Below are 12,614 nucleotides of genomic sequence, written 5' to 3'. Positions count from 1 at the left end.
GGGTGAGGGGCCCACGGCTTACCTTCTAGCTTTGTTTTTGATGAAACTTAAGCGACCCCTTTGATTGTTTGCTCGGGGTACCCTATTCTAAGGTACCCGACAATGCCCTTCTCTCTGAGGCATTTGAAGGCTATCTCTAGGTCATCGATGAGATCACTAGCCTTTTTGGACTTGACCACGATGTCATCCACGTAGGCCTCGACGGTTCGCCCAATGTGCTCACCAAAGACCTAGGTCATGCATCGCTGGTATGTGGCCCCTGTGTTTCTGAGGCCAAACGGGGTAGTCACATAGCAGTACATGCCGAATGGGGTGATGAAAGAAGTCACGAGCTGGTCGGATTCTTTCATCTTGATTTGATGGTAACCGGAATACGCATCAAGTAAAGATAGGGTTTCGCATCCTGCAGTGGAGTCAATGATTTGGTCGATTCGAGGTAATGGGAAGGGGACTTTCGGACATGCTTTATTCAAACTGGTGTAGTCTACACACATCCTCCACTTCCCATTTTTCTTCTTAACTAATACAAGATTAGCTAACCACTCTGGATGGGACACTTCCTTGATGAATCTGGCCGCCAAAAGCTTCTGCACCTCCTCGCCGATGGCCCTGTGCTTTTCCTCGTTGAATCGGTGCAGGCGCTGCTTCACCGGTCTAGAGCCAGCTCGGATGTCCAAGGCATGCTCGGCGACCTCCCTCGGTATGCTTGGCATGTCCGAGGGACTCCACATGAATACATCAGCATTCGTACAGAGAAAGTCGACGAGCACGGCTTCCTATTTGCTATCAAGGGTGGCGCTGATCCTCAGCGCCCGGTCGTTGGAACAGGTGGGGTCGACCAGGATGAGCTTGACGGCCTCTGCGGGCTCAAAAGTCCTGGCACGATGCTTGGTGTCGGGCACCTCGCTACCAAGTTGGTCGATGTTGACGATGAGGGTCTCGGCCTCCACGAGAGCCTCGGCATACTCGATGCATTCGACGTCGCAGTCGTATGCATGTTTGTACGTGGACTCGATAGTGATGACACCATTAGGGCCTGACATCTTGAGCTTGAGGTAGGTGTAGTAGGGGATCGCCATGAACTTGGCGTAGCATAGGCATCCTAGGATGGCATGATAGGTCCCCTTGAACCCAATCACCTCGAAGGTGAGGACCTCCTTGAGGTAGTTGGAGGGAGTGCCGAAGCAGACGGGCAAGTTGATGTGCCCAAGGGGCCGCGTGCGTTTCCCTGGCACGATGTTGTGGAAGGGCACGGCATCGCCTTGGAGCCATGACTGGTCGAGCCCTAGGAGTTCTAGGGTGTTGGCAAAGAGGATGTTGAGACCGCTGCCTCCGTCCATCAACACCTTGGTGAGCCGGGTGTTGCCAATGATCGGGTCGATGACGAGTGGGTACTGCCCGGGGTTTGGGACGTAATCGGGGTGGTCATCCTGATCGAAGGTGATCGCCTCCGGAGACCAGTCGAGGTACTGGGGAGTGGCCACCTTAACCGAGAAGACCTCTCGGTGCTCCTTCTTTCACTGACGCACCGTGAGGCACGCTGAAGGCCCGCTAAAGATCATGAAGGCATTGTACACCTTGGGGAACTCGTCATCCTTGTTGTTGTCCCTATTGCCGGCGTCCTTCTTGGCGTCGTCGTTGGGGAGCCTGAGCTTGGCATAGTAACACCGGAGCATGGTGCACTCTTCGAGGGTGTGCTTCACTGGGCCCGGGTGGTAAGGGTAGGGCTTCTTAAGCATGTCGTCGAAGAGCTAAGGGCCTCTGGCAGGGCCTTGGGGATTCTTGCGATCTGCGACTGCGACTAAACTGGCCTCGAGGACCTCCTGCTTCCCCTAGCGACCCTTTTTCTTTTTCTTGGGGAGGTGGGGGCCAAGGCCCCAGGGGCCTTGTCCCTCTGCTTCCCCTTGGCGTCGTTGTTGGGGAAGATGGCCCCGATAGCCTCTTCGCCTGAGGCGAAGTTGGTGGTGATGTCGAGGAGCGCGGCCGCCGAGGTTGGCAAGTTCCGACCTAACTCTCGGACCAGGTCTCGGCAGGAGGTGCTAGAGAGGAATGGCTGGACAATTTCTTAGTCACCAACACTGGGCAACTCGGTGCATTGCTTGGAGAAGCGTCGGATGAAGTCTCAAAGAGACTCGTCCGGCATCTGGCGACAACTCTTGAGGTCCCAGGAGTTCTCGGGGTGCACGTATGTGCCCTGGAAATTCCCGATGAAGACCTTTACCAAGTCGCGCCAGTTGTGGATCTGCAAAGGAGGGAGGTATTCGAGCCAAGCTCACGCTGAGTCTGACAGGAACAAGGGGAGGTTGTGGATGATGAGCAGGTCATCCTCCATGCCACCTAGCTGACAAGCCAGGCGGTAATCAGCTAGCCATAGCTCAGGGTTGGTCTCACCACTGTACTTTGAGAGGTTGGCCAGTTGCTGAAACCGGGTTAGGAAGTGAGCGCTGCGGATGGCCTTGCTAAAGAATCGAGGGCCAGGTGGCCCAGGAGAAGGACTATGGTCCTCCCCACTATCGTAGCGACTGCCTCGGTGCGGGTGGTAGCCTCAGGCGGGCCCATCATTGTCGTGGCGCCATCGCCTGCTGACCGCATCATGGTCGCCTCGTGCCTTGCGTCGGTTGCTGAGTCGATCATGCACCGAGGGGGCCTTGTTGGCTGTCGGTGCTCGAGTAGCCTCGGGACGAACCGAGGCCTCTCTATCCTACCGAGGCAATGTTGTGGGTTGTTCCAAGGCGCCTCCGTGCCGTCGAGAGGCAGAACTTTCCGCCTGCTGTACCACAGCGATCTTGAGGAGGTCTCGGAGCTTGCCGTGGACCCACTGCCGCCCCCCCCCCCCCCCCGAGGTAGAGGGCTTAGGCATTATCCAGAGTAGCATCGCTGCTGCCGTGATGTTCTGGCTAGCGTGATTGAAGATAGGGGATTGCTCACCCCCTTCGTTGTTGTTGATGCGGTGGTTGACGTCGTGAGCCCTCCGTCGGGCTGCTCTACCATCACCGCGACCCCGCTGCTCTTGCTCGAGAGTGTCTTGGAGCTGCTGCATAAGGAGTCAGTCTTGTTCGACCTTGGCCTAAAGCTCATGGAGCTGCTCCAAGTCAAGGCGTCGAAGTTCCTCATGGGTAAGGTTCTCGTTCCATGCTGTCGAGGGCTCGACACGTGGCGGTGTGGCGTCACCTGCCCCCTCATGGGGCAGGGAGCGATTACCTACCCCTTCGTCCTCATCGCTCGCTCTCGGCATCCTGAGCTCGACATTGAAGCACTGGCGAGTGGGATCGTAAGTGTCTTCGTCATCAGAGTCAGAGTAGCCGAAGCAGTAGTCGCTCACGGCCATGAAGCGGCGCATGGCTTTAGGGTCGTGAAGCCTAGAGAAGTCCGCTCTGGCCCATGCCTCATCCTCCTCCGAGGAGTCAGCGTGGGTGTGGGTCGAGGTTGTGGCGATGAGGTCGAGGGTGAAACATTGGTGGTGTCCTAGGGGTTCTGCGTGAGCGGAAGCGTAAGCGGAAGCGTAGGCGACGGCATTGCCCAACCCGAAGGGGTATGGGGATGGCGTCGTCGCCGGGCTCCGCTCCGTCGGAGTCGACTCCTCAGGAGGTGGTGGGGCAGAGCTTGATGACGGGGCATTGCTGCGTGCCATCGGCGTCTTTCCCCTAACCAGGCTTAAGCTGGATAGGTCCCCAGCCAGGGACTCTGTACCAACAGCCGGGTACGGGGTACTGGCGGAGCACAGTGTGTCGCCCTGAGCTTGCGTAGTGTCAGGGTGGTCCCGCCCACATCATGCCTAGCGAGCACGACGAGAGTGGCGGCCCGGGCGCTGCCTGTGCCTAGGCTACTGCTGCGTGATGTCTTCATCGGTCGGTGGGGCTCGGGGTGTGAGGAGTACCATATTGTACTCACCTCCTAGAGACATGAACTCTAGGCTCTCAAACCAGAGCACTGTGCCGAGACGCAGTGGTCGCACGGGGTCTGCCATCTAGAACTTGTTGGGATGACTAAGCTGACACGCAGTATGGCCCCTACCTGGCGTGCCAATTGTCAGTGTTTTGGACCGACGGACCCTCAACCGGCAAGTGAAAGTGTACTACATGCCCCTAATCCCAGATGGTGATGCAAAGAGACACAAGGTTTATACTAGTTCAGGCAATAAGTGCCCTACGTCCAGTCTGAGAGAGCGATCTTGTATTCCTTGCACCAAGATGCTTGTAGTAGGGGCTTATAAGCTGAGCGAGAGAGGGAGCTAGCCCCAGGCCTCTACGTGGAGCGGCAGGGGTTGCTTGAGATGTTGATCTCCTATAGTGAGGAAGAGTGTGTGATACAGAGCGTTGTGTGTTGCTTGTCTGTGTGAATCTGTCTCTGTGTAGATCTCCTACCTAGAAGCGGCTTGGTCACTCCCTTCTATAGTCGAAGGGAGGCATGGGGGTGGTACATGGATTTGCTACGTGGCATTTTGTGAGCAGAGGTGGCATATTCAAGCCCTGTAGCTTGTCACTATGGTGGCATGGTTGGTGTGGTCTTGTCCTTGGTGCACTGGAGCGACGCGCCGGTCACGCCCGATCCTGTGCGACGTGGGAGCTCCTATGATGGCTTGACGCAGGGCATGGCGCCTACTGTGGACGACGTGTCGGTCGCTGTATGTTGACAACATAGAGAGCCGAGGCCCAGTCGGTGTAGAGGCTGAACCATCATGGGGGGCTCGGCGGGTGCGAGTCTCGAGGCTACAGGAGCCTAGAAGTGGATAGCCGAGGCTCGCAGGGAGCAGTTGGTCTTGTACGTTGATTCCGAGGCTACAGGAACCCAAACTTGACTCTCCATGCCACGCTGTCCTCGGAGCAGGTGGGGTTAGGCAGCATAATGCAGCACGGGTGTCAGTCATGGGCACAGCGCCGAGCACAGCGGCCGGTAACTCCTGCCCTGTCCTATCCCGGACGGCATGGCATCGATGTGACTCCCATCTCATCAGCCACTCCGCTGTATCGAGCTGTCATTCGGCTGATGTCGTGGGAGTGGTTGGACGCGATGGTTGGATGTGACGTCCTTGTCTGAGACCTCGTGGCGTGGGGCCTCGGGCGAGGCAGAGAATCGGCACCTCGTCCGAGGCCTTACGCGTGGGGCCTCGGGCGAGGCGAAGAATCGGTACCTCATTCGAGGCCTTACGGGCAGGGCCTCAGGCAAGGCGGAGAGTCAGCACCTCATCCAGGGCCTTACACGTGGGGCCTCAGGTGAGTTAGAGAATCAGTACCTCAGTCGAGGCCTTATGGGCGGGGCCTCGGGCGAGTCAGAGAATCGGTACCTCATCTGAGGCCTTACGCGCGGGGCCTTGGGCGAGGCGGAGAATCGGTACCTCGGGCGAGGCGGAGAATCAGCACCTCGTCCGAGGCCTTACGCGTGGGGCCTCCGATGAGGCAAAGAATCGGTACCTCGTCTGAGGCCTTATGGGCGGGGCCTCGGGTGAGGCAGAGAATCGGTACCTCGTCCGAGGCCTCATGGTTTTGTTCTGGGCTGAACCCGCTTCGGGTGAGCTCGGATATCGTTCGAGGTGGGCCGGGCGTTCCAGCCGAGCCTCGGATAAGGTGGGGGTTTGCCGGTGATTGTCTCTTAGTTTCGATTTTTACAAGGTCTAAGCGATTTTTTCGGTTTTTGCTTAGGGGACCCCTTTTTATGGTACCCGACAGCCTTCATTATTAATCCTGATGAAGCCTCGTTCCCATGCTTTGCCAGATAGGCATTCAAAGTCTCCTAGCTCCCAAAACACTGGATCGGCTATCGCAATATTCACAGACTCATCAGCGCGAACCACCTCGACATCATCCCCATGCCATTGGATCAAACATTGATGCATGGTTGATGGCACGCAGCAGTTGGCATGAATCTAGTCATGACCGAGGAGTAAACTGTATGAGCCTTTTCCATCGATGACAAAGAACATGGTGAGCAGAGTTTTATTCCCGATTATCAACTCAACGTTTATTGCCCCCCCGAGTCTTGGATGTATTTCCTCCAAAGTCTCTAAGCATCATGTTGGTCTCAAGCAGATCTCCTGGTCCCTTGCCAAGTTTACGAAGAGTAGTGTAAGGCATAAGATTGACAGAAGCACCTCCGTCCACCAACATCTTATTCATCGGCTTCCCATCAACAAAACATTTTATATATAAAGCTTTTAAGTGTTGATGCTTGACTGGCTTATCAAATATTGCTTGCTGCACAATCGTTAACTTGGTAACTATCTCTTCATACTCTGATTCATCGAAGTCTGACTAAACTTCCTAATCTGCTGGAGCTCTGAATTCTGATGGCAACAGAAAAGCTATTTGGACATTAGCCGATGGTTGCTTTCTATTGGCTGTTTGCTTAGTATGCCATACTTGAATTTTACTGAATGCCTAAGCCTGTTCCATCTCTTTATTCCTTAGGTGCTGCACCCTTCTCTTCTGGCTTCTTGTTAATCCTCTAGGGCACCATTGGCCTTCTTGCCAGACATGTTCCCTCTGGTTGCTTCCTTCTTCATGATCAGCCCAGTCTTGGTCAACAACCCTTTTTCCTAGCCGATCATGAATACTTTTATTTTTTAAGTGTCGATCCATGTTATTATGTTGATATGCATCCTGGGCACGGATAGACCGGCGGTTGATTTGAGACTGCCTAAACTCCCAATATTGATTACTGCATTCAGGACAGTCATGTCTGGTAGGCAATTTCAAACCTTCGTTCCAGCAGTATCTGAAGAAAGGATAATTCTAGTGTGATTCAGCTTGCTTCCTTTCATACCTTTCTTCTTCCAATTGACGCTGGTATTCTTGATCCTCTAGCCATCGCTGATAATCTTTTTCTTTCTATCGACGCCACTTATTCAACAGGATCCAAGACATGACTCGCGGCTTCGTTGCTCCATCCTTTGACGTTTCTCCCTGCTCATATCGGCTCTTCTACTGATCATGATGTTTTCTAATCTCTCTGTATTCATCAGCCGATATTTGCATCTTGGGATCAACTGTTCCAGCTTCTTTTGACCTGGCTGATGTTAGGACCTTAGTCTTTCCTTTGAATATCTCAACATCAACCATATTTTGACCTCCTAGGAAAGGATTATCATCAACTTTCATCTTCCGAGGCATATCAATCTTGAGCCTCCCTTGCTGAATAGCCCTCTGTATATGCTGCCAGAAAATTCTACACTCAGTAGTGGAATGAGAAGTAGCATTATGGAACTTGCAGAACTTCTTTATTCTTCAACTGTTCAGGGGGCAACATAACATGATTGTTCGACAATTTGATCTGGCCTTTCTCAAGTAATATGTCAAAGAGCTTGTCCGATTTTGTGACAACAAAGTCATAGCTCTCCTTGACTCCTCTTCCCCAAGGATATGGCACCATTACTGTCTTCTTGCCCCAATTCCACTCAGCTGCAGCAACCTCTTCTTCTTCATCTTCATAGCCATCTTCAATTGAGTATGGATCATAAGCTTCGGCTACTGTGGTGCTCTTCTGGAATCGGGTATCTCTGCGCATACTCTGGAATTGGCTATTGAGCGCTGCCACCCATTGAGCCAATTGTCCCAAGTTGTCAAACTCTCGTCCTAGCAGCTTTTCTTTCCACATTAGCAGTAATCCTTGGATGGCTAGAGCAGCTAGCTGATCATCGGCCAAGCTCAATGAGAAACACAAATTCTTAGTCTCTCGGAATCTCTGAAGAAACTCAGTGCCCAATTCATTAGTCCTCTGTCTCATGGTTATCAAATCAGTTATTTTCTTCTCTCTAGTCCTAGTGTAAAAATATGTATGAAATTTCCTCTCTAGGTCAGCCCAATTGGTAATGGAGTTGACTAGTAGTGACGAGAACCAAGTGAAGGTCGGCCCTAACAAGGACAAGGAGAAGAAACGAACTCAATGGGCATCCTTAACTAATGCTTCGCCCAATTGTGTAAGATATCGACTGATATGTTCTATTGTACTTGTATTGTCTTGACTAGTGAACTTGGCGAATTCTGGGAGCCTATAATTTGTAGGAAGAGCGACCAAATCATATCATTCTAGATATGGGCATTTGTACAAAAAAGTCATCCCTATTGGCTTCAGACCGAACTGATTCTTCATCATCTCGGTCACCTTGAGCAGCAACTCGTCAGCTTGCGGATTTGGATTTCTCGGCACTTGCTGACCCATCTGTGGATTGAAATCCCGCATGCCTTGATATCTTGGATTTGGTATCATGTGGAGGGTGTTATAATTCGTGCCATAGTGATAGCCTTGTGGAATCTCAATCTGTTGGATCCTTTGCTGGCTTGCTGCTTGAAGTCTCTGATTATAGACATAAGGATCTATATCTCTATGGATCCTTTGAACTGATGGTGCTATCTTTTGAGCCGATTACGGTATGTGGCCTGATGTGCCAAAATTGATCATCTGGTTTTGACTTTCCCCCGCTGGCTGCTGCACATGCTGTATTGACGGTCCAGGATTGTACTGTATCTGATTTGTAGTAGTACCTAAAGTTTATTTAGATGAACCTTGAAGTGTTTGGACATCACCATTACCGGCTGGTGCTGTTTCTTGATGGCTGGTATCGACTTGATTAGTCCTTTGGGTTGATGGATCTGGAATATTATAACAAGTCGATCCAACCTGACCAACTAGAATTCCATGAATCGCCTCTTTCATGGTGTTGTGAAATGCGTCAATGAAAGCTTCATTGCGGCTTAATATGGCATCATGAACAGACTTGTCTATGGCTTCCGTAAAGAAACGCCTATCTTTAGCTTCGATCGTATTTGTCTGCCCATGTAGTAGAACTCTTGGTAGTGGAAATTTCTGAATAATTATGTTGTCACGCGTTTTGATGTAGGACAGTAAACACTTCTTCTGAAATTCTTCTGTAGCTTTATTGATGGTATCCTTATCTTCATCAGGTAAGTCTTCATAATGTACCATGAGGATGCTATCGTTGTTGTGAACCACCATGACGATTGTGGGGTCCCACCGAGCGTGCCAGAAACGTGTGTCGACACAAAATTTTCGTCTCTATGTCGATGACACACGCAATAAGCCGGAAGGGTCCGCTCGATGGAGCAGATTCGCCTAGCTTCAGCGCAAGGGTGGTCGATCATAAGCAATCCTCCTAAGACATCCAGTCAATTTGACCCTGTAATTGACAAGGAGAGAAAGCTCATCAGTAATTAAGGGCGGAACATGCCGGTGTTGCCATATAGTTCTAAATGTGCGGCTCTGAGAGCCGATATGAGAGGAGATCGACTAAATAGTCAATCCTAGCATATTTACAAGAATGAATCGGTTAAAGCTCATGGGGTTGTATAAGAAGAATCGGTTATCATTCAAGATAAATGTTATTTAAGCAAATATTAATTAATGGCAATAAGGTATCAGCGGTGATCGGTTTGTACTGAGCCAATGATTATAAGTAACCCAACTCCTTTTTATATAAAAAAAACAATTCAACATCACTTAACCAATTAATAAAGATAAATCTAATGAACATGTTAGATCTCATCTATCATCATGACTAGTGGGGTATGAGGCAGAATCATGCAGGCCGTAGAAACAACAATAGACTCGATGACCCTAACTCATTACTAATATCAGTGGGGCATGAGGCAGAATCATGCAGGCCATAATGTAATAACAAGATCATGGGGCTAGCATATCTTTCAACTTATCTCTACTTCAATTATCTCATAATATGAACTGTTCGTGAAAGCATTCGATATCAGCTAAACAGCCGATTCAGGCATAGCGTACGGTTAAGGTCATGCCCTCTCAGGAACGGGTCTACCAACTAACGATCCCCGCTCCACGGTGCCAATAGTGGAGTGAGAGGTAGAATCCCACAAGCCATGATGATAGGCTATGGAACGGTTTTTATTAGCTAATAGATCTACTCAAGATCGGACATGCCTTAACTGCATGCTATACACGATTAAGATTAACGCAAAACAGCCAATAAAACATAACTCATCGCTTAAGATGTAGATTAGATCAGTTTTAAATTAGCAAATGATGAGTTAAACAAGATGTAAGGCCGATCCAAATCAATCTCAATCGGGCAGAATGATATTGTTGTAATTAGATAAACAATGAAAGCAATAAGCAATATCGATAACTTAATGAATCTATCAAAGACTGTCATGCTAAGGTAGAGTCGATAACTTGACCTTGATCTAATTCAAGCAGTGGGATGTGAGGCAGAATCACACAGGCCATACTTGAATTTGATAAGAGTCAATAACTAGCCTATACCAGAGTCGCAGTGGGGGTCGACCGGATCGATGCAGCCGTACTTGCTGAAGAACTCACCGAGATCTACTCTACTCCTACTCCTAAGGGGTGGCCGGAGCCGAAAAAAGTAATTGACTTTGTATTTGATTGGTTGCTACCTTTACAATAGCCGGGGTTTGGTATTTATACCCGGAGCCTAAACACGAACCTTACTCGAGTTCGACCCAATACAATTCTTTGGTATGAAGAAAATATTCATATCTTAAGATAAATTGGTGAAAGGACCTAGGATGCCACCTAGAGGGGGGTGAATAGGCGTTTCTGAAAATTAACACCTTTAAATGCGGAAACAATTAGAAAGGGGAGTTTCCAAAATGGAAACTCCAAATTAAGAGTACTACCACCCCTCATAAGTTAGCCACAAAGTAAACAAGGTATAAAGAATATATCTAGAAGCTACAACCCTGCAACACCAAGTTAGAACAGAGAATAAATATTTTCAGTGCAGGTAGGAAATACCGGACGTGTCCGGTATGAATACCGGACATGTCCAGTATACACGATTTCTGCAGATCAGCCCCGAACTTGCTCCTTTCAATTTCTATCTTCAAACAAAACTGCAGGCACCTAGTGGAGATGACAATATACACAGAGAACCTACAGAATAGCTAGAGCAATACAAATATCAAATGAAATGCGAATTTAGACACGATATTTGTTTTACCGAAGTTCGGACTCGTTCGAGTCCTACTCTCCATTGAGGGGGCTGCGGGCGACCCAGCGAAGGTCAGCCCTAGAGGGTACCATGAAGGTCACTCTAGCCGGAGTCTTTTCCAACTCCTTTTCCTCCTTCCACTAATTTGATTCCGAGGCGGCGGAATCGACCGTTACAAACTTTCCGAAGCAACCACAATCTCTCGGTTGCTCTCCGGCGACGCCTAGCCGTCTAGGACCGAAGAGTCCAAGAGTAACAAATGCGAATCATGAGATTGACAATATGCACAAGTGCTCAAGTGATGGCTTGCTCTCTTTTTCAAATTCTCTCTTAACCCACAAATTGATTTTGCAATTTGGATCACACACTCACTAAGAGAGGGTTTAGGAGAGTTGGCAAGGCTCAAAAACGTGTGTCTATCTTAGCAGAATCAGCAGCCTCCAAAGGTGGAGGCTTAGGGGTATTTATAGCCCCCTTGAAAAACTAGTCATTTTATAGCCGTTGCAATACCGGACACGTCCGGTATGACTCACACTGCGCTAACGGTAACTAAGTTACAGTGATGTTGTGAGGCGTCGGAACTCCCGAAGTATGCTGGGACTTCCGACCATCGGAACTCCCGACTCAAGTCGGAACCCCCGACCCTCAGCAATTTTGAAAAACATGTAACTGAGTTAAAGTTAGTGAGGTGTCGGAACTCCCGACATATGTTGGAACTCCCGACCATCGGAACTCCCGACCCTCAAGGCTTTTGAAAACTAGCCGTTAGCTTCTGGTCATCCATACCGGACACGTCCGGTATGAATACCGGACACGTCCGGTATGACTAGGACAGTGAAACCTCCAAGTCTATTGAAGTGCGAGACGTTGGAACTCCTGACCCATGCCGGGACTCCCGACCGTCGGAACTCCCGACGAACCAACCCGAGAACAACAATTTTACAGCTGCTGGACAAATACCGGACATGTCCGGTATTGCCAGACCAGCAAGAAATCAGTTAGCACTTTTGTCGCTCAAATAATCAAACCTCACATGGGTTGGCTTGAGCACTTATGAAACATTATCTATCAACATGATGCATCCCTCTTAATAGTACGGCATACCTATTAAACTCAAGATCAAAGGAAAAATGAATTTATACCACTTGAGTTGATTTCTTTTGAATTGATGCCGTCCCTTCCAATCTTCATCAAGTAAGGGTGCTAACAAGTTGATGTTGATCTTTTCACTTGAGCATAGCCATCTTGAGCATGTGACTTGATTCCATTCATCAAATTTGAATAACCCCAAATGTATCAAGTCACTTCCATCAAATACTTCATTATAGATTTGATTCTTCACATCAATATGACCATCTTAGCTTGATTAGTACCTCAACTAAATGCAAGTACTTTCTTCTTCACCCTAGCTAGGTTCTTTGGCCGCCAAGCCGTCGCTTGCCCTTCACCCTTGCTTAGTACCTCGAAGCCTTTCCTTGCTATCTTCACCATCTCAAGCCATCAAGTCACATCTTATGTTGAATCATCCATTCATATGTATTGTTATCTTTTTTATTTTCATTTAGCAAGCTTCAAATATGAGACCATTCCATATGCAATCCCTCATGTCTTATTAACTAATAATCATGAGCTTGCTTTCACATAGTACATGGAAATCCCACAAGAAATAAGCCTTCAC

Source organism: Miscanthus floridulus, chromosome 16, assembly GCF_019320115.1.
Source record: "Miscanthus floridulus cultivar M001 chromosome 16, ASM1932011v1, whole genome shotgun sequence".
Classification (NCBI taxonomy): domain Eukaryota; kingdom Viridiplantae; phylum Streptophyta; class Magnoliopsida; order Poales; family Poaceae; genus Miscanthus; species Miscanthus floridulus.
This window is presented reverse-complemented; position numbering follows the sequence as displayed.